At 37.7% G+C, this 27,627-nt stretch overlaps 1 protein-coding gene across 6 annotated transcripts in view; it reads right to left on the reverse strand.

Moving 5' to 3' along the window:
* Window positions 1-27,627, reverse strand: part of SORCS1 (sortilin related VPS10 domain containing receptor 1) — a 287,728-nt gene that overhangs the window by 167,783 nt on the left and 92,318 nt on the right. The window lies entirely within an intron of this gene.

Consider the following 27,627-nt stretch of genomic DNA (forward strand, 5'->3'; position numbering starts at 1 on the left):
GAGATGCCACTTTTGGCTTGGTGCCTATTTTGATTTAACTCCTTCATGGGTAACCCCAGCATTTTTTCCAGAAACGAATGATTTGATCTCAGCCTCTCACTCACAGAACAGGTGGTTTTTGTCTCCTGATATTTATTTTCATTGAAAATCATTTGTTTTTAAAAAGAATGACCTCACCTCACCTGAGTATTTCTCACCACTGTCTGACTTGCTAACCCATTGTGTAAATACTTCTCCAAGGCCTCACCCATTTCCAACCAGAACTGTTTGGGTCTCTCAGGGACAGGCATTCTGAAGAAAGTTACGTCTCAACTTTGAAGAGCAACTGCAAGATGTAAATGTAGTGAAACCTGTGTCCTTGGACCTTCCTCGGGCAGGTTTTTCCTATGCAAAGAGGCTGCCCTTGCCCTCATTTCTACATGTTTCTCTCCTGATGCCGTACTCTGAAAGGCAGTTGGTCCCCTTCAGCACACAGGCTATCGAGTTAGAGTGTTTAGGAATTTTTCCTATGGACTTTTTAAAGAACACAGGATTTTTATATAAAATGCCTTTATCTCACTGACCAGCCAGAACCTTTCTAAATGGAAAGCATTCCTTTCCCTGCCTTGGTGCCTCTGGAAAAGGCCTTTCTGCAGCTTGGACCTAGCCCATGTATTAATGTTTTCCTGGCCTCCTCTTCCTTGTTTTATTAGGGAATCTTAGCAGCATTTTAGCCATAGCTTGTGTATTTTAAGCAGAGATTAATCTAAATTGAAGCTTGTTCAAAGAAGTGTCTGGGTGTTTGTGGTTTTTTTTTTGTTTTTTTTTTTTTTTTTGATTGTTGTTTTTTTTTTTCCCTCCACGTTTCATAAGGGTTTGGTTCAAAATGGCGGTGTTATCATGTGACCTGACAGCAGTGACAAGGCAAAGAGTTAGTTAACATTTCTTTAATTTCATTACTGTAATGGTAGTACTCATGTCACAGCACTAAAAACACTTCAAATTTACCCTGACAGGTGGAAATTAACTTTTAAAGACATCTCCAGGGTAAAGAAAAAGAAGGGATTTCATAACTCAAGGGACCCACATGCCTCACTTCCTAAGAGAACACATCTCCAATGACTTTTTCCCTCATGAGACCCTCAGCAGGCTGGCAAGTATTGCTGCTGTTCTCATTTTCTAGGTGAGGGAAACATGAGATAACTAATTTTTACATTCCAAGAAAGCCTGTGACAGACCCAAATGCATATCCCCTTAGGCTCCACTGACTTCCCACTCCATCCTGACAGCATAAATTTTCTGAGATTTTGTGTAAATAAGGATTGAAAAGAGCCTTAACATAAATGTCAAAAGGAAGAAATGCAAAATTAAATATAGTTTAAATATACATTTTAAAAGAGATTTAAGCCTCCATTTTGAAAGTGTCTTGCTTCCAGTTTGAGTTCTAACTGTAGGTTTTACTAGAAATAAAGTTAATAGATTTTTATATGAATTTATGGAAATGTGTAATTTTTTCTGTTATATAAAGAATTTGCTCATCATAAAATAAAGTTTCCCACATATGGAAGCTGTCTGAGAAACTCAGGGGGATGGCAAGGGGCTGAAAACAATAGAAAACCATGAATTTGATATTTCTTTGCATAATCACTTAAATTAATTCATTTTCCTTCTTTTTAATCAGCTTTTATTTGGAGTAATCTAAATGAACAGAAATATACACTCTCAAATTTCTTGCAATTTTTAACTTAATATAGCTCAGCTGATTAATGCTATAAATAATTTAAAGATGTGACAAGAAGGAGAAGCAGCTCATTTTAACATCCAATCCAGATTTTACATATTGAATTAGATAATTATTCAAAACGTTAACCAACCAAGAAAGAAAGGAAATGGGGGGAGATGGGGGGAGGGAGGAGGACCAGGAGGTGTTATCTGTAAGTGACCCAGATAAGTTGTTTATTTTTCTTCAAACAAACAAATAACTTATCTGCTTTTTTATTTTTTATTTTTTTTTTATAGTGGTTGAAGAAAAAAAATATTTTTGGTTAACTTGCTTTCGCTGATATTTCAGTTGGGAGAAACTGAGGAATATTTCTTTCCCTCTCTCTAAGGTAGGTGGTTCCTCAGGACTATATGATCTTTGAAATAGGGACAATCCATTACCTTGCATGCATTTAATAAAGGGCATGCCAGAATCCATATCTATGTGGCTAAATCTTCATGTGCTGAAGCAGGCTGAAAGTATAGGATGCAGTTTCACAGCCATCCATACTTACTATCACCTGGAGCTGAGCTGATCTCACGGATAGGTTTCAGGTCAACATGACTACTATGGCTTTAACAACCTGCACTTTTCACCATGCAATACATCTTCCTTACCTTTCACAAGGACAAAGAGAAAGAAAATCCTTTGCAACTTGGGAAGTTTTAGGAAAACAATCCTAAACAATATTTCTTCAGATCCTCACATCTTACTGAATAGCCATGCAAAAGCATAACTAGCATCATTATTTCCATGTTTAACAATCTAAAGGCATCTTGTGCTTGCAAACTGACATTAAGACTTTATTTTTTCAAACAAGTTTCTGATGCCACCACTGAATTTAACAGAAGTAACATTCCACTGTATTGTGAAGATAGGCTTCTTTTCCTTCAGGTTCCAGAGAAATTGTAGTATAAAGGTTGGATACCCAAAGAGCAAGATTGGACACTACAGTAGAAAAAATATATAAAATTTGAATTAGATGGGCATGTCGCACATTTTCTTCCCCTTTAAATGTTTTCAAAGTGTAGATGTCTGTCCTGTGTTGCTTGACCAATAACCCCCTTTCACTGTGCAATGATTTCTCTTACCAGCAGGCTAAGAACAAAAATATTTGGGAGCTATTATATAATTTATATTATATATACATATACACAATATACATATAATATTATATATATAAAATATATATACAAGAAACTGAGATATTGATTACCCTTGTGTATCTGACTGTATATACACTCCAAGCATTTCTTCCTTCCCTGTCAAAGTCTATAGCACTGTTTAAAAAAAAATAAATAAATAAATCCATTTGCCACCAGAACATTATTTCAAAGGAAGAAGACCTTGAGGAAGAGAATAAGAGTTTACTGGCAACAGACTTGGTCCTCACTACTTTAGAGAAATTTGAAGGAAGCTGTAGTCTACCTACAGGTAGAAGAGAACCAGTCTAGAAGATCTCCTCACCTGCCTTGTTTGTAAAAGCAGAGAGGCTAGGATGAAAACTTCCACCCTTTTTGTATCAGAGCATTCTCTTCCAGGTACAACTGCAGTTCAGAATGAAGTTATTCCCTTGGTCCCAGTCTGACTTAAGGGTTATGGTCATAATCAGAAAATCTCATCTTAGCTATGGAAGACACTATAGTTGTCCTTCCGTGATTTTAAATTGAAAGATACCATTTAAATTAAAATAATTCAGAGAGACTAATGATTTTGTCATATGTTTACAATGGGCACACTGACATTTCTGCACTCAGTGCTAAATTCTTATTTACACAGTAGTTCTTTGAGTGTTGTATCTTTCCATTTCCACCCCAGTCTGGTGTAAATCACACAAAGAGCTAGGACTGTAGCCCAGTAATCATCACACTATTAACTTTCTAATTGATGGTAATGGCCAGAATAAATTTCAGGCACCCCAAGGGGTGGTTAATGGATTTTGTAGCTTGAGGGGAGAGCAACAGGAAGCTTTTCCATTAATTAGAGAGATGAGACAGCCATACATGTCCTACACTCCCCATCCCATCATAACACTGAGGTCATAGCAGCTTTGTTGAAAATGTGGGTGTTGCCAGGGGAAAAAAATAAAACAAACCTCAAAGCAAGCTTATATCAGTTATGAGATTGCCCATACTAGCTCAGTAGAGCTGTGTTAGCATCCGTAGTCAAGCTACACATCCGCAAAACTTCTTCAGACCTTCTCCAATTAAGAGCAAAAAGCTGTTTTATTGCATAATAAAAATGTTGCAAGTCTTCTGTCTCTTAGTACATACCCTGCAGAAGAGGCTTTCTAGCTAGCACCCTCAAAGCACTTACAACAATATGCAATTTTCATTCTGTCTTACCAGTGCAAATCAACAACAGAAAATTAAAAGGTCCAAAGAGTCCAAGACATTTTCAAAATCATTGTCCAGATCCCTTCAGTTATAATGGAGTAACTCCATTGATTTCTAAGGACCAGTTACATTTAAAAACCATCTGAAAGTGTACCTTGTATTATATAAGATCTAGCTGTAAGATGGAATTCCCATCCCTTTGAGATGGGATACTCTCCCTTGTTGTGTTCCCCCCCCACATTTTTTTTTTTTTGCCCTGTTTTAAACCATCATGACTCCAAAAATGTGGATTGCATAAAAATACATTGGAAAAGGATTATGTGAAAAAAAACATCTGAGCGTTTCATCCCACTAGTACCAGAGTTATCATTATTCATCCAATTGAATATTTTATAATACAGTCTGTCTGTAACCCCAAAGGAAAAAAAGCTCAAATGAAACCAAAAGGAAAAAATAAAAATGAAACTGTTTCAAATCATTCCAACATTTTCTGTCAAGATTTCATTTTTAAAATATTGTGAAAAATTTTATCTGACTAATGCTGCATTTCTCAGCAGAAAACTGTTCCAGTGAAAAGGTTTCAATTAGTTCTGAGTCCTAGTAGTGAACAGGCAGAGCCATTAGCTAGACTGTTTCCCTAGTCAGCCATATCACCTAAGAAAGAATTTGTTGCAGCATTTAAAAGCTGTAGAAATCTGTCTGAGCCTCAAATTCTTTGTAATATCCATACATGAGACAGGATGAGGAATATTGTACCCAAAAATTACTAATTAATGTTTTAAAGCATGCAAATACAATGAGTGTGACCTTTTTTCTTTTGTAAAACTACCTGAATGATGCAGCCATACCATTTCCTTCAGTTTCAAGCATACATCATCCAGAGTAACGCTGCCTTATTTTTCCCCCCCTCTTGGTTGGTAGGAGCATATTTATCACTATGTATCTCAAGGACCAGTGGGGTTATAAAGCTTGCTATTTATAACTACTCTCAGGGTATCGAGCAAGTGCCAGTAATTTGTTCTTTTGACATCTAACCTTAGGTCAACTCCAGTAGCAGAAGATGGATTTTTTACAGGAAATGAAATGAAAGTACACAGCAGAAGATTAATACAATTTCCTAAGCCTGAGGAGAATGCATGCTCCCAATCACTCTGCAGGGAAAAAAAAAATGGTCAGCAGCATGTTCTGTGTATTAAGAATAGAGCAAGATGTGGTCAAGGTAAGGTGTTCAAACAGTCTATTAGAGGATTGATACACTGGCATTTGTGCATAGAGGAATTGCAGGCTGATAGTCTAGAAATGAGCTTAGCTCTTCTGGTTCTTTGATTTTGAAAGTCGTCTTTAAGTCAGAGTCAGCTACAGATAAAATGGTGTCTTGCTAGTACACTACTGGTAAATGATAAAGTTGAAGCTGAGCCATAAATTCCATACCAGAAAAATTCTGCACAAGATCAATTTACCATTTTGCTCTGCATTGCAAAAACATCTTGTATAGGTTTCTGGTTTTGAGAAAATAGACTGTAGATTGAAATGTTTTGAAAAGATTCCTTGATATTAAAATTCTTACTGATGGGTTATATTCTTCCATTACTCACAACTGCCTTTAGGTAAAATATGAAATTGGACCAGAAGATTATTTCCCCATGCCATCTGTTTTTAATTTATTTAGAATTAAAGTGAGAAAGGTCTTTCCAAAGCTTTGGGTGCCCAAAGACATTAATTATACAACCCAGTCATTAAAATAGTGTTTCCAGCAGGAGCTCAGCCAAACACCTGAGATATCCTTCTACCTTCTAAACATAATGGAATGACCATCCTCAGCCACCACCACTTCCCTTAAAACAGATGCATCTTCCAAAGTCCTTGGCAAGTCAGCAAATTTCAGCTTTGCTAGCCCACCTATAACAGTGTGTTCTTCAGTCACTGAAAGCCAGTTTTATTTAATTAGCAAGCAAATAGTAATTGCAATACAAAGATAATTGACAGCAACTTCTCTTATCTGACCTTGAACAACTTCTGCCAGCTATCCTCTCTTGAATTGTGAAAAGTGTCGTTTTTACGTTCTTAGTGACATTCAGTGAAAAGTCCAGTAGTCCCATCTCCATTGGTTAAATTAGAATTTACTTAAAATAGTTAAATATGTAAATTTCATACAGCAATGGGTCTAAAAACAGTACAGTAGTTATGATTACCATGTCTGCACAAAGCACCAACTTCCCCCTCGCCTAGCATCCTCCACAGCCAGCCCCCTAACCAATTTTAGATTTTTTCCCTTCATGGTACGCCATCTGTCCCCTAAAAAAAATTTACTCCCCCTAGATCTCTCACACAACCACAAAAGCCATGGAAACACCTAAATTTGCCTGCAGTGCCACACATGCTACCTCCAACAAAGTCCATCGCTTCCAGGCATGCTGCTCTCTGCTAACACAATTGTGTGATGACTAGTGCAATAGACTCGATCAGGCAGCATATGTTCATACTGATATATGTCCTACTGGGCAGGTGGTGGTATATATTATATGCACCCACTTATATTTCTATTGTAGGAAGTAGAGATGGCATCAGTGGAAAAGAAAATGATCTTTCATATGTTTGATAGACAAGATATTAGTGTTTACTTCCAGGCTGTGAGTAATGCATCCTTGTTTGGGCTAGGTGCTAAATAGAACTTCTCATTATGCCTATGAAGTATTATCCAGTGCCACATGGAAGTACTCTATATTCCAAAACATCTTGCAAAAACCACGCTAATTTCACCTGTGTGGTAGCCAAATCTTGTAGAACAAGGATTATTAATTACAAAAGGTTCCAATTTGTGCTCTGATTACAAAGGTCACAGAGCTACATGAAGATAACACCCTCAAAAAAGAACCTTCATAAGTCCCTGGGCAATTGCCTGGGAGATGCTTGCCAAGTCCTGTCCTTCTGCTTGATGGAAAGTCACCGATAAATGCCCATAAAGTGGAAGGTCTTCAATTTAGTTTTGATTTATTAGGACCTACTTAGGATAGATACTTTGGGTAACACCTGTCACAACAGCCAAGCACTGCAACTGTCATGTTGGATGGCAGGGAAGGGAAAGAGGCAAGAATATGGAAGTTTAAAATGTGAAGTTCTTCTGAGGAGCAGAAATTCCTGTATCGCAGGTATCTCCAGAAACCCACTTTCAGCACCGTCTACACACACAGGTCTCCATCTGTCACACAGGTTGCCAGAAACCAGGTAATTTGTTGCTTAAAGGTCCAGCAGCCAGTGAAATAAGACCAGATAACTGTGACCAATTCTTCTAGGTCTCCACGGATCAAAACCCTGCCAAAAATGCAATGAATCCCCCTTTTTCACTGGATTGGAATAGGAACATCATAAATACAGAGAAACTAGTTGGTACTTTTTCAGTGCTTCAGAACAAAGTTTCCTGTTCAGCCCACCTACTCTTTGGCACCTTAACTTTCACATCGTGTTTTTTTTTTTTTTTCCTCTCCCCTCCTATCCCTATCATCTTCCCCGTTTTAAAATTTATGGTTACCATTTAGTCTGATTTCAATTTCCATTAATATGTGCAACTGATGTACATTTAAGTGAATTTAATCATGTTGTAGTGACAGGTTTAGCTTAAAGCAGGTCTTCACTTAAAACTATCAAGTAAATTTCTTTTGAAAAGGTCAGTTTAACATTTAACAGGAGGGCCAATTTCAGACAAATTAGAATTTGCTCCACTTGTTTCGAGTGCAAACACTTCATGCCAGCTTCAGTGGAGGCAAGTCAATCAAAAGAGAAAAGTGTCAGGCACCCAAAGGGGAAGGTTTGTTTATGCCCCCCAAACACAGCCAGCCCAAAGGCTGCTCAGCAGCGTGGACAGAACTGAACCTTGTCTGAACAACCTTCTGCACTACTGACAGGGGTTATTATGTGTCCCCCATGAAGAATTACTATTGCTCCTCTGTCTCTGACAGCAGCAGTTCAGCTTTCCAGAAGAGTTGCAAGGTAAGCTGAAGCAATACATGAAATCCATTGCAGTGGCATTCTAACCAGTGGCCCAACTCCCCCATACCTAGGCAAAGACAAGTACCCTGCTACAGTTACCCAGACATCTCTTCCACTTTTTATTTTATTTACAAGGCTTCACTGTGACGCTACTACAAATCCTGAGTGGACTGCAAGTAGTAAGTCCTGTCTCCCTGCTTCAGGTGAGACAGAAAACCAGTACCCAGATCATTTGTTTAGCTTTCCCCAGGACACCTCTCCAAAGCGCTGATAAAAATACTATAAGGATGCAAGAAAATGTTTTAGCATTAGCAGAGCCAGCCTCAGCAGTGCAGTGCCTCAGTTTCATATAGTTTTTGTCAGAGGAACACCTCATAAGGTCACAGGTTCCCAGGTTTATGCTACAACAATGTATAAAAGCGTAGGATCAAAGTAGATACATTTTCCAAGCTCTGATCTTACTTTACCACTGAGAGTTTAAATTGACAATAGCACAGGCAATTAGCGCACACCCACCTCCTCTGCACTGAATTTGCCAATACATTTATTCAATGGCTCCTAATTGCTGTAGCACAAAAAAAAAAAAAAAAAAAAAAAAAAAAAAAAAAAAGAGGAAACAATCACCTCCTTTCTTCTTTGAGACTTTTATACTGTTATGGGTTTCTGACATATCCCCATTAATTGTCGCTTTTCAGACCAAAGAATCCTGCTTATCTCAATCCTTCCTTCTACATAAATCTCTCCTTACCTTGGCCCATCTTTATCGGTCTTCTTTAAACCTTCTTCAGTTTTAGCAAATTCTTTTTGAAATAAGATTGATCTAAACTGGACACAAATCAGTGTTCATGTTACTACTGTATGGTGTTGCAGGATCTGTAATGCTCTAGAATTACAGACCCATTTAGAGAATCAAAATCCTAGTTCTTAAGTGTTTCAGTACTTACAAGAGCTTCAAAATTAACGTATTGTCATGGGAAAAGTGGTACATAGCCACTTAATTGATGTGGTTCACACATTCGAGCTTTGAAATTGATCAGACACAGAAGATGCCTACTACCATGGATTCAGGATACCTTTTTTTTATTATTATTCTAAAAGCCCATGTATTCACACCTGCTAGGAGGCAGCAACACTTATCCTCCTGGGAGGCAGAAAAATATTCCGTGGGAGCACAAAGTAAAGTCAAGCCAAAAAGGGGAGAAAAGCTTCCCCTTTACTGTTCCCCTTCTGAAACTAGCATCTGGGAACTCCTGGCATCGTTTCAAATAAAAAACAAGACATAAGCAGTAGCATTTGGATCTTTGAACCAGAACCTGAAGGAAACACATGGTAACACAAGATCTTGCAGCATCTCCATGTCATTGATGGAGATGTTGACAGTCACCAAGATTCAGATCATCTGTTACTTCCCTATCCATAAAATAATGTGTCCTAGCAGACCTTTTCCATGGAAAAATAAAGTTTTCACTAATTATGTGTTACATCGGAATAGTTCCTGGAAACAGCTTTCTACAAGGACATATCCAAACTTCCTAGCCAGTTGGCTCTCTGATCTATATCAATTTGGTGACAAGTTTTAGTTTGAACCTTTATGTATTTATGAGTAAATACACTTTCAGAAATTCATCACCAAACATGAATTCTGTTTCTCCAGCTAGCTGAGTAGCTCCATCATGGTGCAAGTTTCAACTATCAAGTTCTCCAAAAGTCCTGGAAAGGCCTCAAAGAGCATCTTTGACACCTGCATTGTCATTGCCTGCACAATCTTGATTATTTTACAGACTTGTGCTTTTGCCTAAAAGGAGCAGTTAGGGGGGAAAACACCATAAAAAGTTCAGGGATAAAACTGAAATTCAGTCATCTGCAGGGTCACTTGGAAATGTTCCAGACACGTGTTATCACCTTAGAAAATGCCAACCTGCCAAAGCAAAACTTTTCAGGAAGAAACTACTGAATGGAGTTTTCCTGGCAGCTTATCAGAAGGAGCAGATTAGTTAGTTCTGTGAAGATAACCACCTGAGATGTAAGAGGCCCAGGTTTTGGTGGAAGGAAAGGGCAGCCTATAGCAAAATAGTCAGCTGAAGTACTGATGTTTTTGTGGCTGTCTGAGCATCAAAACATAATCTGGGGCTGCTACTGCTGTGACCACCAATAATCTGAAATGTAAACCTCTTTCACAGTCAAGCAAGCACAGATACAGACATTCTCAAATGATACAAAACTTCAACTTAGGGGCCTCCTCCACCTGAGGAGAGCTCCCTGAGCTCTATGAGCCACATATTTCTTACTGTTGTGGGATGATGCTACTTCAGCCCTTCAAACTCTGCTTCTGGGTAAGATAGAATGAGATGTTTAATAACGCAACTACATTCATGATTATGGAAGAGAGCAAATTGCCACTGGCAATTTGACTAATAAAGCTGACAAAGTGATTGGGTTCAAAAGGGGATGGGCTCTCCCAGGAGCAACTCATTAAAATAAAAATGAAACTGCACTTTTCCAGTGTATCAAAAATGATGTAATGGTCCATAAAAGTGAAGGGAACAGCCTGAAAAAGTTCACCTATGAGTAAGATATAGATAATAAAAATCAGTTAAAGGATGAAACTAAGCTTGGACAGGCTCTTCCAGGTTAGCTTCATAGGATAGGTAAAGAAAATCTGCAAAGAAGAGGCTCTGCGTGGAAAGCCCTTGTGCCTGAAGAACTATATAATTGTAAACTATAGCTGAAGACAGCAAAGGTTTGGTAGCAATGGAGACAACAACAGCTCTAAGGGAGGGCCATGACAAGTCTCAGAAAAAGAGATAGGGTTTCTATGTGAAATGTGTGGTTCCAAGAGAAAAAGAAAGGCTACTTTGCAAATGTAAAGCTGACTCACCCACACATAGCACAGTAGCAGTTCTATGAAGTATCAACACTGCATGAGATTGCTGTGAGCCCAGAAAGTTTGCACGGTTCAAAATTTCTCATTGCAACACCAGATATAAAAACACATGCTAAAAAATTACCCTGAACTACTTTACAGTATGTCTGAGACACGAAATGGTAATCACCTGGAGATTTACAGTATTTTTCTAAACGTTTCTTCTTACTGTTTAAACAAAAACTGTTAGTTTAAGGACCTCTGTATTCACCATTGATTCACTGATATTAAAAGAAAAGAAATTAAAAGAAAAAAGCATGCATTACTAAATTTCTTCAGCTACATTGATAACATGGAAGAATACAAGTAGTATTTAGGCCAAGTCTATCCACAAGAAACAGACAGAGTAAAATGCCTAATGCTGTTCTACCTGTATGATTGAGTTTGAAGGGCCCCAGTCTGCTCAGGGTTGTGACAAAATGACAGAAAGCGAATTTTATTCTATTGGGAAACAGTAGAGAAAGATAAAGGAAATGCTGGTGATTGTGTTATCACCTTTGAAATATGAGATCTCTTTTGCCTCCTTGTATTAAGGCTACTGAGCTAAATCAGAGGCTGAATAGCCTTTACCCACTGGACTTGTGTGTAATGATCAACTTCTACCTCATCTAAATAAAACCTTCAAATAAAAAAGCCTCCTTTGGGTATTCAGGAAGGGAGATACCAGTTCAGCTAATTAGATGTAGCTGTCATAGCTGTTAATCAACATACCTGCATTCATCCCAATGATTGTACCAGCTGGGGAATTATTCCAAAATGAACTGAGGGACTAAGAAAGCACACCTTTGGGACATGCTGGAATAGAAATCTTTGGCTGACAGAGCAAACAAGATACAGGAAATGAAGCAGAAGCTGAAAGTAAAGTTTACTTTGAAAAGTTGTGAATGAAGATTGACAAAAGTCATTCTTGTTGCAATTAATAGACAACCTGATCTGTAGCCCTGGTAGGCAACTCAGTAAAGCCAGCTTTAGGGGAAGCACTGGTAACTAAAAGTATAAATTCCAGAAAGTCAGCCTAGAGTGCAACAAATGACAGCACTGGAAGACAAACAGTAAGTAAATCACATGCAGACCCTGCCTGAGGGACAGGGGCGAGATCTCTGTTCTTCATCTCCAGACTAGCCCACTCCAAGCCTATTTCAACTAATGGAACAGTTATTTTATGCAGAATTAAGGCATTGTTACTCGTCTTCTCCGTGACTCTGTCAGAAAGACAATGTTAACAGTGCAGCTTCATTATTGTACCACTGGGCATTAACTCAACTGACAGTGCTGTCATGTTCTGTCCAATTCAGAGGCTAGCAAGTTCAGTTATTTGCATGGAAGTACCGTACTTTCACAGGCTCCTGAGAGTGGTCTGCTGCTAGACGTGTTCCTACCAAGAATCTAGGCCTCTGCATTTTTTTTGCATCTAGATGTTACAACTATATTTCAAATAACTCTCTGAGTTCATGAGCAAATGGAACTGAATTCAGTGAATTAGTAAGAGCAAACTTGGACCTTTAATAGCAGGACTGCTACCAGCTCAAGATCTGGGCAGATAAGATTAATCTCTCAGAAGCCTCTTCCACAGCTGTACTGCGATGTTACAGCTTCTGCCTCTAGACACCATGTACTGGTGTAGCTGGTGACTTAAAAAACAGGGCAACAACCTGCACCCACTATGCAAACCATGGAGCAATGGAGAGTCCATGGCACCCTGTTGCAGTGGGTCTGGAACTGGGCTTGATCAGGAGGGTCTAACAGTTAATGTATGATGCCTGATAATTTTTTCCTCTTTTGTCCTCAGAGAGGGCACAGTTATCCCAGTAACACATCAGCAAGGATAACAGCTTTATTGTTGAACCATTGAACAAACTTTCCCACTTGCACCCATTTCATTTCTCTCTAATACAGCACATCAGCTGACAGATATTGAAAAAGTCCTTTGAGGAAGAATTTGACTCAGGCTAGAGTTTACCTCTGCCCTAGTATCCCCAATCTCTTGGACAATAAGCCAATACATACTATTGAGGTATCTGAGCTTGACAATCCAAAAAGCTCTCTGGATTAACTAATCTCTTTTATTAACTTTAGCCCCTATTCATACACTTCAAACCTCTCTTAAATCAGGTAACAACAGCAGATGGAGTGAACTCTGCCCTGGCAGCAGACTGAGCCATTGCCTGATGTGCCAGCAATGTCTCCCTGCTCCGTTGGGCTCACTTGTTTGTGGTATCCATCTGACTTGCTACATGATCAGATGCAACAGCCCTGCCCTAGTGCAAGGTCTGTTTTCATAGTAGCTGCATAACTCATAAGTGCCCAACCAAAAAAAAAAAAAAACTATTTTACAAATATTGATTCAATTTGTACCAATTATTTGTAAGAATTTTATGTATTTATGTATGGTTTAAAAAAAACATACATATCCTTCTCTTAGGATAAGAAAAACTGGTAATAAGCCTGGTCCAAAGCTTACCAAATTCCACATAAGCCTTTCCTCTAATTTAATTACAGTTTACAGGAGAGTCTAATTGTCACAAATAATTACCTGAAAGTGTGCTAGGGGCTCTGGAATTGAGAAGACTAATGTTTATGACATCTGCATTCAAAGTTCTAGGCTCTTATGTGGTGTTACATAAGAACATATATATAAGAACATACATAGCTTTCTATATATTTATAGTTCTATAAATAGAAATATTTATATTTATATATTTCTATATATTTATATTTTATAATTTATATTTAAACTCTTGAAGCTAACAAAGGAATGGACAGAAGCAGGGAGGCCAGAGAAGCAGTAATTTGAGAGGAAAGGAAGGGACAAACCCACGTGGGAGGACAGAATGACAATGCCCAGTGGGTTGTTGTTGAGGCATGTACAAGACAACTGTCAAGTGTAGACCAAATACATACATACATACAAATACATACACACACTCTAAGACAGAGTTGTTGATGCACTCACTATCCTCACCACACTTTCTGGATGGACCTGAACTCATTAAGTACAGCTGGAAGACATCAGCTCCATTATCAGCTGCCAACATTAACAGAATTATGCGACCAGAATTAAACCACACTTCATGTATTTTCCCTATGTGCCTGACTGAGCTATGTTTTTTTTTTGTGTGTGTGCTATCCAAACTAATAGAAATCCTTCCATCAAGAGCAGATCTCTAAAGCTTTTAATAGAAGTGCCAGTGCTTTAAGAAGGGGGTGGGATTCCTGCATAACAGCAAGTAAGCAGCATGAGAATTGGTATCGTTCCGTGTGTAACATCGCCTGGAGCCACTGAGAGTAATACTACTAATAACTACATGAGTCCCCTTTTCCTCAGCTTTCTTCACCACTGAAAAGAGATTTTGCTGCCGGTGGAAGCTGACATCCTATGAACTTGCCTTGCAGAAGCTATGGCTGACTCAGATATTCTCAGAACAGCTTGCTAGAATTCAACTCCCTCTGCTTTTGCCTTTCTGACCAAGATTTCCTACAGGTACTTCTGGGGGGATATTTCTTATGCAAAATCAAATTTATCAAACCAGGGAGGAGGAGGTAGATTCAATTCTCTCTGAATCACATTAAACCAAAAAATGGCAGGGTGAGGGCATCACTAGGTACATTCAGAAATTTAAGCTAATCAACTAGCCAACAAGGACCCTATTCACAAGTTCAGGCACACAAATTAAATAGGAGTCACTGCTGTGTTGAGACATGTCCCAAACAGCTGGGGCTTCAGAAACAAGGTCATTGCTACCTCTCTGAAAAGAAAAAAAAATTGTGGGTTGGTAGGAACAATGTGGCCAGCCTAGAAACAAAACAGAGATGAAGATATTCAGGACCACCATCACTTTACTCTTCCATAGTAAAACACACTTCCTCATATGCAGCATGTTACAAAATCTATACAGTGCAAGTTTACTAAAGAACCAAAATTTTTCTTTACTAGTTAATGGAGCTTTCCAAAGCCACCCCTTTTAAATTTCTTCATCCCTTAAACAGCTAATGCAATGCTTAAGGAGCAAATCAGTAAAACTCAAAGACACTCTGCTCTCCATATGGAGCCCCTTGCCCTAAAGGCTACAAACAAATGTTATTTTTTTGTCATTTATTTATTTTTTTTTAACTTCTGTAGGGCATTTTATCCAACATGGCAAGTGGCAAGTTCATTTTATAAGATAAAATACAGCTGAGGGAATTGGCTTTCATCACACAGCAGAACTTCACATAAATAAAGAGGTGTAGGGAAAATAAACTGGATGGCTAAAAGGCACAGAAAACTACTCACTTCTCAAGCATTAATTCAGCTCCTACTGCAGCTGACATCCAACAACCACTTGGTGCTTTTCAGCTGTCCACTACTCTGATGTTAAAAGTTTGTATTGGTTCAAACAATGGATACTTACAGAGAAGGAAGAACAACCCCCACATTAAAAAATAAAAGAAAATAAAATAAATAAAATAAATAAAATAAAATAAAATAAAATGTATCACAAAGGGTTATTAAACACCTCTACTAGACCACTATTGTTTTATGAAGTTCTGAAGCCAGAAATCACTATCAGGTGGAATCAGGAAAATATCATCACATGCTTGCCTTATTATATCCTTTCTTCTTTATGTGCTGCAAGCTCACACTGGAGGTGAGATATTGGTTCACGGGGATGTTGAGTTTCATTCAAAATAGTCCTTTGTAAAAGGAAATGGACCTCCCTTATTCAATGATCAATTCTTACCGACACAACAGGATTATTTATAAACAAATAAGGCTAGACTGATAGCTACCATGATAGAAGTAAATAGCCTCAGATCTTCTCACAGCTATGTGACACCTGGATTTGTGGTTTGTTTTTTTTCCTATATCAAACATTTTCCCCCCTTTTTTTCTTCCCCAGACCATAGAAGCCAAGAAACATTTTGGATCAGTTAAAAAACTATTTGATTCAAAATAAAGAAATCTTAGACTGCACATGTACACACACAAATCAGTCACAGCAAATTGACATCTTTCCCTGCCCTACCTCCTCCCAAAATACTCTCAAACAGGTTAATTCAGAGGCACTAGTAACCAAGCTGAAGACTAGGTCAGAAGTCACAGGATCAAGAACGTGCCACGATAACTTCTATAGCAGACACTCATGTCTCAGTGGAGTTCAGCTTTCTTTGCAGAGAGGTCAGTTGAGCTCAGCACAGCTGGTGCATCATCTGTGGTGAAGATACTGCCAGTGAGTGACCAGCATCCTAACCAGCATTCCAGGAGTTACAGCACACCGCAGATAATCAATGCATATAAAACTAGGCTATATCTTTTTACAAGTTAGTTTTGTTTTTTTTGTTTGTTTGTTTGTTTTGTTGTTGTTGTTGTTGTTTTTTTTTTTTTTTTTTTTTTTTTTAAAAAGCAATTTCAGCAGAAATTCTGCAAATTGAGAAACCTTGTTTACTCCGAGATTCTGTTCCATCTTCTTTCTAAAGAAATTGACTCAGCAGGTTTCTTCTGAAACAATAAGGAGCATCTGAATGTAAGAGAAGCCAACTGCCAAACCCAATGGCTTTTTAATGATGTTAATAGAGGGGCTGGTCAATGAAATTATGCTGATTACAAGACTGACCATTATTTTCTAATGGGACATAGATTGAATAGATTTTATTGCTGCACTTATTGTGTTTTCAACCACTTTTTCTGTTTACTTTAAATTTTGATAATGCTAAAAAGCTAAACAGTAACAGCAGCTGTGAAAAAAAAAAAAAAAAAAAAAAGTAATATCAATAGGAAGAGAAGCCTAACGACACGGGTGATATGACTTCTGGCTGTTGATATAAAATTAACTTCTGGAGCAGGTCAACAGTTAGTGGAGAGTAGCGCATGACTCAAGTCAGTAAACTAATACCAGTTTCTACTGGCAGAAGAGCTGACACCACATGCATCTTTTTTAAGCTTAGCCATGTCTTCTTCACATCAAAAACTAGATTTTTCCCTCCTCTATGACACATGTCATCTTGTACTTGGCGTGTGCAATCTTTTGCCCACCTTATTCCACTAGTCATCATATATTTTCTTTTATTTCACTTAGAAAGGCACCATTCATGTAAATATACACCAAACAAATATACAGCAAACAGTTCACCTGAAATTTCAAGCATTTCCTATATGCATCACTTAAGAAGGATACATGCCATAAATTTCCAGGATATTCACTGAGATTACATAGCATTGATACAGTTTAAAATTAGGAACTTCGTATCTGTTGTATTATTTTATGTCAACATGTATATATTTATGTATATATTTTATATCAACATTTCACCAAGTTAACCTTGTGCTGAATCAAATAATTTGGAACGGAAAAATGTAAAACAATTACGTTAATAATATACAATTACTTTGGGACAATAGAAATGAGCAAATTTAGGTATGAAACTACACCACAATAACACCTCCAATGTGTAAATTCACCTACACAGTTCCATGCTACCATAACAATATCAGGGTGGGCAACTCACGTCAGAGCAGAAGTCCATTCAGCACAGTACCTTGTCTGTGATGGTTAACAACAGATATCAGCATAAAAGCTCGGGAAGTACGAATCCGTATTTCCCCTAAACACTCTCAAAGTCTCCAACAGATGGGATTCTTTGACTTCCTGAGCCAAAGATGGCATTCTAGCTAGCCATATTTAGATTATTTCTAGTGCACAGAAATACTCTAAACAGCATGACACACTTTTGCACCTCCATTTCTCTTTTAACTCTGTCCAGAAATCTCATAATTGAGCACAGGGTTTTGCTGAAAATTGTACAATGCCACAAAGGTTGTCATGTCAAATCAGTATCATGCAATAACTATTGTTTTCTACTTTTCATTTCTTTATTAATTCAAATTCTGGCTCCTTAATTTGTATATACAATGACCAAAATGGTCTGATTCAGCCTCTTCACAATGGGACATGATGTTCAGTTCACTATTCCATCTCCTACAGATCATTTGATCACAGCACCTCACTGTGCTGTACATAGTACTATTAAGTAAAACCTTTAGCCCTTATCCTACTAGTCTGCTTTGTTGGACTAAAATATATTTCTCCAAGTCAGGCCAGCTTACTAAGCAATCCATTTGATCACTGTGACTTTCTCAAGTCTCAGTAATTCACTACACTACCTGTCTTAAAAATATCAGATTTATTATCAGACTAATGGCAAAAGTGCCTGATATCACTGTACCTGGAACTAACCTTGCAGAACATCATTATAAGTATCTTGCCAGGAGAGGATACCTCACAGCTGACTACTGATACATGTGAATTTGCTGATTCTTGATTATGCCTAACCAAATATTTCTCCATTTGATTGCCACAAACCCATCCAGTAACAGAACAAATCTCCTAAACCCAGGCAGTATCCTTTCTCTGAACCATGAAGCTCTCTTGTATCACAGTGAGTTCATTCATATTCCTACCGACTCAGACCACAAACTGGGCTGATTAACTCACAAAGAAACATTAAATAAGAAGTAAAATCCCTGTTCTGAATCCAGGGCCCTTCTTCCCCAATCAAACAAATTACTGTGTTGAGGAAGAAAAGTCAGGAGATTGAAAATAACTCATCTAAGTCTCTCCTAAGACTGCTTTTGGCTTCCAAATGCTGTTGTGCATCATCTTAATAAAGCACTTAGGGAAATAAATCAAAGACTATTAAAACACTTGTGTCATCACACTTGCTTCGTGTAACATCCACGTCTTGAATTTACAGTATATATCTGCTGAGTAGATAGTGGACTTTAAAGAAAAATAGAAAAAAATGTATTGGCTTCTTCCTCCTTTGACTCCTTTAAGGGACATAAAGCACTGCAACTGTAATGTACTTTTTTTGTAAAAAAAAAAAAAAAAAAAAAAAAGTTAGCATTGTGAAAGCTGTTAACACACAATCAGAGATTACAAAGAATAAGACCATTTACCTTTGAAAAGGGAACACTTAGAAGGGAAATTTACTGAGGTCTTTAAGTTTCTTTCTTACTACCTTCACCGTGACTAGCCTCTAAATTTTATGCTGCCTCATAACAAGAGAGCACATCGTCACTCGAGCCTTGGCAGGGAAGCAAAGAGAAATGATATTTTCACAATGCGTATAGTCAGCAGACACTGCTCACAGCAAAAGGAGGTCAGAGTCTTACAAGCCACAGATGTGCTCACTGGAAAGGGCCAGTAATTCAATAGCCTATAATATGTATTTTTAAATAGTTGCTTATGTTAATATTGCAAGTCATCAAAACTCATGCTTAAGAGCATAAGCTGATTTCTGTAGCAGGGCAAGAAAAAACATTATCCCAAAGGTAGTGGGTTACATATTGAGAGTTTAACATTGATAATAGCTGGCAGTTATTGGGCACTGCTGGAGGCAGGCTAGGAAAAATAGCAGACCACCTCCTGAAGACTCTAGCAAGGAAAATTCATTATGAGGAAGAACTCTACACACACACACACACAAAAATCATATCTATTCTGTAGTTTAAAAAAACATTCCTTCCACTTAAATAATGCTACCACCTTTTAGTGACCAAAAAAAAAAAATTTGTGATTTTTCCTCCCTCACCTCCCAGAAGCCACAAGAAGAGAAGAGCAAACACACAAACACAATTAGAAAGATAAGGAAGAAAAGATTATAAATGTGGTTCACAAAGTCTTCATTTTGTTGCTGCTTTTAATGTTTCTCCTATCTAGCAGCTCTTTCCAGCAACTCTACAGAGTCTATACTCATAAAAGCTCTTCTGTGTTGATGTTCAGAAAGAGAGACTATTTAAAATCTCATCTTTTCTTACTCTTTTGCAAGGATTAGCCTGTGTTAGGGCAGAATCCAAGCAAAAAATGTCATAATTTGACATCTCAGCCTCCAGTAAGAATCCAGATGCCCAGATCATGGAGTAATCCACCTCATTCTGATCCTCCTTCCAGCCCACCCTGGTTTGCCTTCCTAGTCAAGACATCACTTTAAGAAAAAAAATAAATAAAAAATGTAATCAAACTTTAAAAATATATTTGGGCTTTCCTGTCAGTATAGGAGATGAAGTCCTTTAATTTTCCCTTCACCATGTGAAAACCAGGAAGTTGGGCTTTCTCCCATCACCACCAGGCTGTGACTGCAAACAGTTGCCTGAGTCTAGGAGCTCAGGCTTTAAGAAAGAACAGAAGGAAACAAATGGGAACACACATACAGATGTGGACACGAAAATACAGAAGTAAAAGCAAGTTAGTAGAATCAACAACATTGTACAGTAATTTTGCCTCGAGGGAAGATCTGATATCAAAGTTGCTCTCTTTCCTTATAAGTCATTTAATACACAATATGACCTCTTTGAGTTTCTTCTTTTTAATTTAGCCTCTCATAGATTCAAAATGAAGCACACAGTAAAATGCATGCTAGGAAAATTCAATGCCACTCCTTAATGAAACAAACTTATTTAGGGGGCAGCAGGAAAATAAGGGGTGACAGAAAAGGGTTTTTACCTTCTGTTGGTAAAGCACTGTATCATCTTAGAAGGTGTGACAATTGACTTTGATAATCAAAAAGGCACATTTTCACACATCATTTTAATGAATCTTACCAGTAAGATTACTCTCTACTGTAGCAGGAAGAGGCCGTCAGCTAGGAAAAAAAAAGTTCCTGAATCCCCATACACTTTCTCCAAGCCTTTGTAAGGGGAATTGTAGCAGTGAATTACCTCCTTGCTCACTGGGAATCAAGCTTCTTTTATCTGTCCCTGTCAGACATACACAAACCTTCTCAGCACTGAGTACACAGAAGCCATCAAGGGTACGAGGTTTGTCTGCTCCATGGAACCTGCCTGCTCCCACCAGGATAGCTGAATGACAAGAGGCAAAATAAACCTTCCTCACCCTAATTGCTCCAGCTCCCTGCAAAGCACAGTATTTATTTCCTCTTTGCTATCAATATTGAAGATACAAGCTGATTAATTGTGGGCTTTATTCCTCCTGTTCTCTGTTGTCCATTTCTTACCTGGTAGATTAGAGAAATCAGAAAAAAAGGTCAGTTCCAAGCAAGCTATTGTGCTTTTGTGTAAAGAGTAGTCAGTTTATACTATGCAATAAATATTTGGTGTCAATTTAAATATGCGTTTTTACAGCACATCATGTACAGTTGTTTCATTATATCCTTCAAGAGACACCAAAAGATACATCTGGCTCTTTCTGTAGTAATAATAAACTTTGAGTTGTTTGCCTGTGCAATTCCCAAGGCACAGATACAGAAATATGGTACCTGGATCTGAAGACCTCAGAGCTCAAGCTAGTATAAACTGGAGTAGTTTTGGTTTACTCAAGCTCGGACTCAAATACATTTTTTGCAACTAGATGAGTATATATCCCTCTGAAAAGACAGGTACATCTTTACACATCCTTGCAAAAGGAAAAGTATGTGCAGTGGGGAAAAAAATAAGAACATTAAGAGTGTTTTGTTTTCTGTTTATGAACTGGTAACTCCAGCATTGTTTGTTTCTTCTTGCATATCAAGTCTAGCTTGTTTGCATTTATTACACAGACAGAACAAATAGATACATCCCATAATTCAGTTTACTTTTTTTTTTTTTTTGAAGTCTCATTTACACAAACAGATACAGTCTGGGAAACACAGATGTAAAAGTTCATTTTCTAATCTACAGAAGAATGACAAACTGCACTTAAACATTATACGTCTGTAAAGCAGCATGAACACTATGCACCTGTTATTTACAGTATATTTATAATATATGTCAGCATTAATATTCATAATGCTGATTTACATGCTTTTTCATGCAGAAAATGGATTGGTGTTTTTTTATTTATTTACTTGATAGCACTCCTACATTTCACAACTGGCTGCCACAGAGAACATATTTTTAATATTCTTAATAAATTTCTATTGTCATTAGTGCTGAAAGTTTTTATCAATACAGACCAGGCAATGAGGAGCATATCACTAAATCCTCAGTCAAATCTGATCCTTCAAAATATCAGAGTATGACTCCTCATGCTGCCAAGGCACAACTTATTTGCCGTTGATTAAATCAAGGTAGAAGTCAGGTCACAAAATGCAAGAGCTATCCTGGCCTTCACGCTTCAGGGAAGGTAAGAATATGGTAAAATTCAATAAGATTTTCACATCCTACTAACTTAGAATCAGTTAAAGCATCTGCTGTGGGCTGTATCTTAAATAAATAAATTAAAAAACAAACAAACAAACAAAAAAAAAAACCTTCCTGGTTGTTTCTGTTGTTATTGTTTGTTTCTCCCTCTCTCCAGTTTTATTGGAACTCTTTTTGACAGCAGACAAGACATCCCAGAAAACTCTGACAACCAACTGGAAGAGTTGACTGTGATAGAAATTTTTATTGTAAGTCACCAGAATAAAATAAGCATTCATGTGAAAAACTGATAGCTATAGAGACTACAAAGTCCCTAGGGGTCCTGATGGTTGAACAGTCCCATCAACCAAGAAAAAGGTTGCACTCAGCTTCACATTCAGTCAGTACATGAAATCCATGTTCTAAGCCTGCTTCCAGCAGAATCAGATCTCCTGCTGCGATCAAACTATAAAATATAATTCTTCCTACAAAAATAGCTGAGCATGTAGATATTTTCCTTTCCTTACAGATGCTCTCCAGCATCTATACACAGAGCATCCAGCAGTTCACGTTTCCAGAAGCAAAAACGAAAATAAAATAAAAAGACATGAGGAAGTGTTATTGTTACAATTTCACTAAATACCTGTGGGAGATAATACAGCAGCATTTATCAAGCTCTGATATTCAGTTAAGGAAAGTGATTCAGTCACACTGAGCAACTGAAGCATCATATTTATAGATAAAAGCATTTCAAGTAGTCCTTTTTGCATTCCCCTTTCCCACAGAACTGCTGGTTAAAATGTACTTAATGACTTCCCCTCCCCCCTTTTGTCAGTTCCTTTCTCATGTGGATTTGCTTCTCCTATCTACTCCATCTAAAAGACCCTAATCTGCTGTTGCAGAGCACACTGTGTCACTAAACCACAGGTTATGACCTTACTAATGCGGCTCAGCAGGTAGAAAAATGTGCGTGGAGAACAGCCCATCTGCAAAACAGAAGTAAGGAACCAGCATACAATGTGCAGCAAGACAATAGAGCAACAGACATTTACTGGAAATTCCCCTCAAAGGAAGAAAATACTGCCAAAATTTGGAGTCTCCTGCTGTAAGGACTTTATAGTAAAGAGGAAGAAAATCTTCACAAACATGTCAACAGTACTGAAGATGACATGGATGGCCATAGCTCTGGTCTGAAAAGAGGGCATTCTTACACACGTTGCAAGGAGTCAGAAAATTTCATGGAGAAACAACAATACATGAGGCTTCAAAGCATCTATATTATTTAGAAATATTTTTTAGATGTAAACATACAGTCAAAACAAGGAGACTTTTCAAACAAGATTCAAGATGAAGTTGTCAGGCATCATTTGGCTAATAATGCAAGGTTGTACCCAGAAAGGCTCTTCAGTCTTTATCTACCTCTCTCCCTATAACTCCTATCCCTATAGCAGCTGTAAGAGGAAATAATTTCTGTTACTCCATTGCTCCTTTTCATGATCTGACATACTAACACAAACCTATTTCCATCAACAAGCGTTTTCACCATATCACTTCCCTTCATGATGATGACTGCAAGATTACTCATCATACATACACAATACTGATGGTACTTAGACTTCAAGTCTGCCTTTGCCCAGTATCTTGTCTTCTGAAGTGGCTAATAGCAGAAGAGAACAGGAACAAAATTAGGACATAGCAGTAATTCTTTAAAAGCATGTTTCTTACAGTTCCTTGAGCAAGAGATGTCATCTTACACTCAACTCCCAGTGAATTCGTTATTTTATGAAGTAGCACTATGGAAGAAATGAAAGCTACTCCTATACCTAGAAGTGGAGATGCTCTAAGGATTTTTTTTTGTTATTATTTCTCTTTATTATTATTATTTTAATGTTGTAAATACATAGTTTCTCTTATTGAAGGGACAAAATTGCAAGATAACGTGTGTCGGTGGTGCCAGAAGTTGGGGATTAGTAAACTGATAGATAGGCTAAAAGACTGTGGCTCAAGGGTAAAAAAAAAAAAAAAAGAAAAAAAAAAAAAGGCCATGACAAATCTAGAAACAGAGCCCTAGAGTTCTGAGACCTGAGACATTTTATCTAGTATTTATCACCATGTGATCCTCAAAATATTGAAGACACTAGTTAGCTAAATGCATCCAAAATTCACTTCTCTCAAAAAAAGTAACTTTTATTATCCCCTACTTTACATATGGTTAAGTTAAAACTAGACCTATGTGACGCATGAGTCTTTTCCATAGTTCTTGAGATTCATTTACAGCATACATACAAGCTTCCCTATAGCAGAAACTAAGAACTGTGGAGTACAGGCTGGAAGCTACCAGCAGGCCTGAACTGGAAGCTGAGAGTTCAAGTACAGCATCCAAGTACAGAAGCATCATCAGTAACTACTAGAACTAACAGAGCAAAAAATATCTGTTCAGACATAAACATTCTCAAACCAAACAAACCCTACATCTTCCTACTTACTGACTGAAAAGTAAAGTTTAATTACTGCTACATTTACAGGAAATTCTAAGAAATTAGTAATTTCTAACCAAATACGGAACTATAAGAAAAGAAAGAGGTTAATGGCAACATTCATTGGTCGTCAGCCTCTCAAGGTCCTGTTGGAAGGCGTCCTGTACATCTCTCCAGAGTATCATATTTATGCAAACAGGAAAAAAAAAGATTAGTCCTCCCCTTCCACTGTCTGCAGCTCATGCATACCATAGTGACTATTCTGACATTTTTATTTACTGCAAACATAAGCTTATCTTATTCCAGTGATAAAAAACATCTTCTCCTAACACTCACTGCTTAATCCTCTTTGTGATCGGAGAGATACCCAAGACAGGAAGAGAAATAAACCCAGTACACTCAGTTAATTGCTCAGTGAAAGATAGTCTTTTCTCCTCCCTATTTTCTTTCTCTTCTATATAAAAATAAATAAATAAGTAAATAAATAAAATCACCTCAACTAAAACAGTGGAAAAAGTATGCTGAGATGATAACATAATTAAAGTCAAGCCCAGCCTGATACAGAATTTAATTTACCATATACAGAATCAGCAGTTCACTTGGCATCTAAAGCTTGGTGAGCTTCTGAACTTCAGTACTTTAGAAGATTGTATAGAATTTATTTCTTTTCCTTTTACTGTATTTTGTCCTTTTGTGTCTGTCACCAGTAGTGTCTTAATTCATCGGTCGTTTCAGAAGGGCGATCTCCATCCATTAGTACTGCAGCCAGCTGTAGTTAAACTGGCTGAAAAATTACAAAGAAATGTCATCCTAGTAGGTAGCAGCGTGTTTATAAAGAAGACAGATGCATATGTTGTAGGCAATGGCATAGTTGTGTTATAGATGGTTACAGTCCCATCAGTCACAAAACTGCTTAAATCACCCAACTATACCTTCCACTGACAGATGTGCTTATAACCAGCTATAGCACAAATGACTCGTGTCTGTGACATGATTCTAAATTGCCTCTCATCATTCATCAACCTTTTCAGAACGCACTCTGCACAGGAGGCAACGGTGGTATTTCTTTGTCACGTTCTCAAGGCAAAGATTCCTCTTCAGTTGTGGGTACCTGCAGAATTACCTGTCTTTCTCCTCTATCCTTCAGAAACAGAACTCTTGACATCAGAAATCAAACTAGACATGAGATCATGATTTCTTCCATTCCCTAGCATCAAACCTAGAGGCAAGAAATAAATTGAAGTGCAAGATATGTTTCTTCCCATCACTCAAGTCCATTTTTGTATCTTTTTGAAACAATCAATGAGATGTAAATTAACATGTCACTTAAGTAGCCAGGAGGTGCGACAGCTACTAACCTCCCTGTCAGGTACATTAAATAATAAGATATGCCCATTTTGTCATTTCTTTCCATTACAGAAAGAACAGAGAAGATGTCATGGGATCTTGAGAGGGATATTTATTAGAGAACCAAACACATGCCTGCATGGTGAGCATGGATCTAACAGCAGAGCCAGATTCAGGATAGAACACAGTGTAATCACCTGGGCCTGAATTAAGGCAACAGGAACAAGGTAAGAGAAATGCACTGGTGACAGAGAAGTCACGAACACCAAAGAGCCAATCAAGAATAATAGCAGAGCACTGCAAAGATACATATGTTCATTTTAGCTGTCCTGGATCCCCTCTAATATCTCCTAGTCAAAAACATTATCCCTGGGATACTGGATGGTTGGCCATGCAGCTGTAACCAAGTCCTGACAAGTGACATGTGTCAAGTGAAACTAGAGCTGACATGTTCAAAACAAGCCAAGAGGTTTCTCAAATCTATGGTACTCTTTGCTCCAAGATGTCAAGGGTATTAATATTAAAACACTCTAGACAATACTAATTTAGCTTATATCTAGTAAAATTCTACTTTTGTGAATATTCTTTCTTGAAACCACTGAGAATTGAAACATTTTATATATTAGTAAAAACCCCTGACATACTAAAAGCAAAAAAAATTTCAGACTCAGACCTTAAACTGAAGGGTGAGGAAGGACCCTAAATGTCAACCTAAAGAATGAAGGCTGGAAGAATATTACAAGGAAGTGTCAGATATGAAGCTCCTGTTCATATAGTCTCTCCTATACTACTTTTCGGCAATAGGATTAGAGGAAATAATATAGCTTTTCTGATGTTACGTCACATTCTAACATTAGGACAGTCTGAAGTATAGACAAGTGCACAACACTCACTAGATCTAGGCCTGGTATACCACCAAAGTCCCAGATTCTCGTACAACCTTCCAGTGATATTCACAGTCTCTTCTCTTTTAATAAGGGTAAAATTCAGACTCCACAGAACCCTGTTCTGGAACAGGCAACAGCATAAACTCATCAGTACATTTGTGCCCAAGTTCATACACCTCAATAAGAGGTATTTTCTCTTCTCCTATGTGGCTATACTATATTTAGTCCTAAATTAGTATCTCAACTCAATCCCGTACTGCATCCCAAGTAGTTCTTCAGCACCAGGGAAGGAGGTTTCTCCACATGGTGAAACACCATGCCTTTCTCAATGACTAATAGAACAGATGGAGATTTTTCAGAGAGAAACAAGTGAGGTTAGTAAGAGAAAATAAAAATAACAGATTTTGCATTTATGAATATTATTTCTTGAAACCACTGTGGAACCAATTTATTCCATAGCCCCTTTAGAAAAATTCTGCAAAAGCATCAATCCTGAGAGATCCTAGGTCGAGCTCCTCAATGCGCATATCATAACAGGAAAAGGATAGTAGAGACAATAAGACCATTTTTGATCTCAAGCCCTAGCAGTGATGCATACGAAATAGAAAAATTAAACTATCCATGCAGTAAGATAAGAGACTATTTATTTAACGCCTCAAAATCATGATTTTGTGTGTTCCTATTGCTAGAACGAAAATTCTTGAAGTTTTGATATGTCTTTAGTTTGGGGGTGGTTCCTCCCTCTTTTTTCTTTTTTTTTTCTTAATTCTTTTTAGATTTATTTTGGGCAGAGAGAAATAATGCACTTTTCTTCTGCACACTAGTGTGGCAGAG

This window comes from Aythya ferina (genome assembly GCF_964211825.1).
Source record: "Aythya ferina genome assembly, chromosome: 7".
NCBI lineage: Eukaryota > Metazoa > Chordata > Aves > Anseriformes > Anatidae > Aythya > Aythya ferina.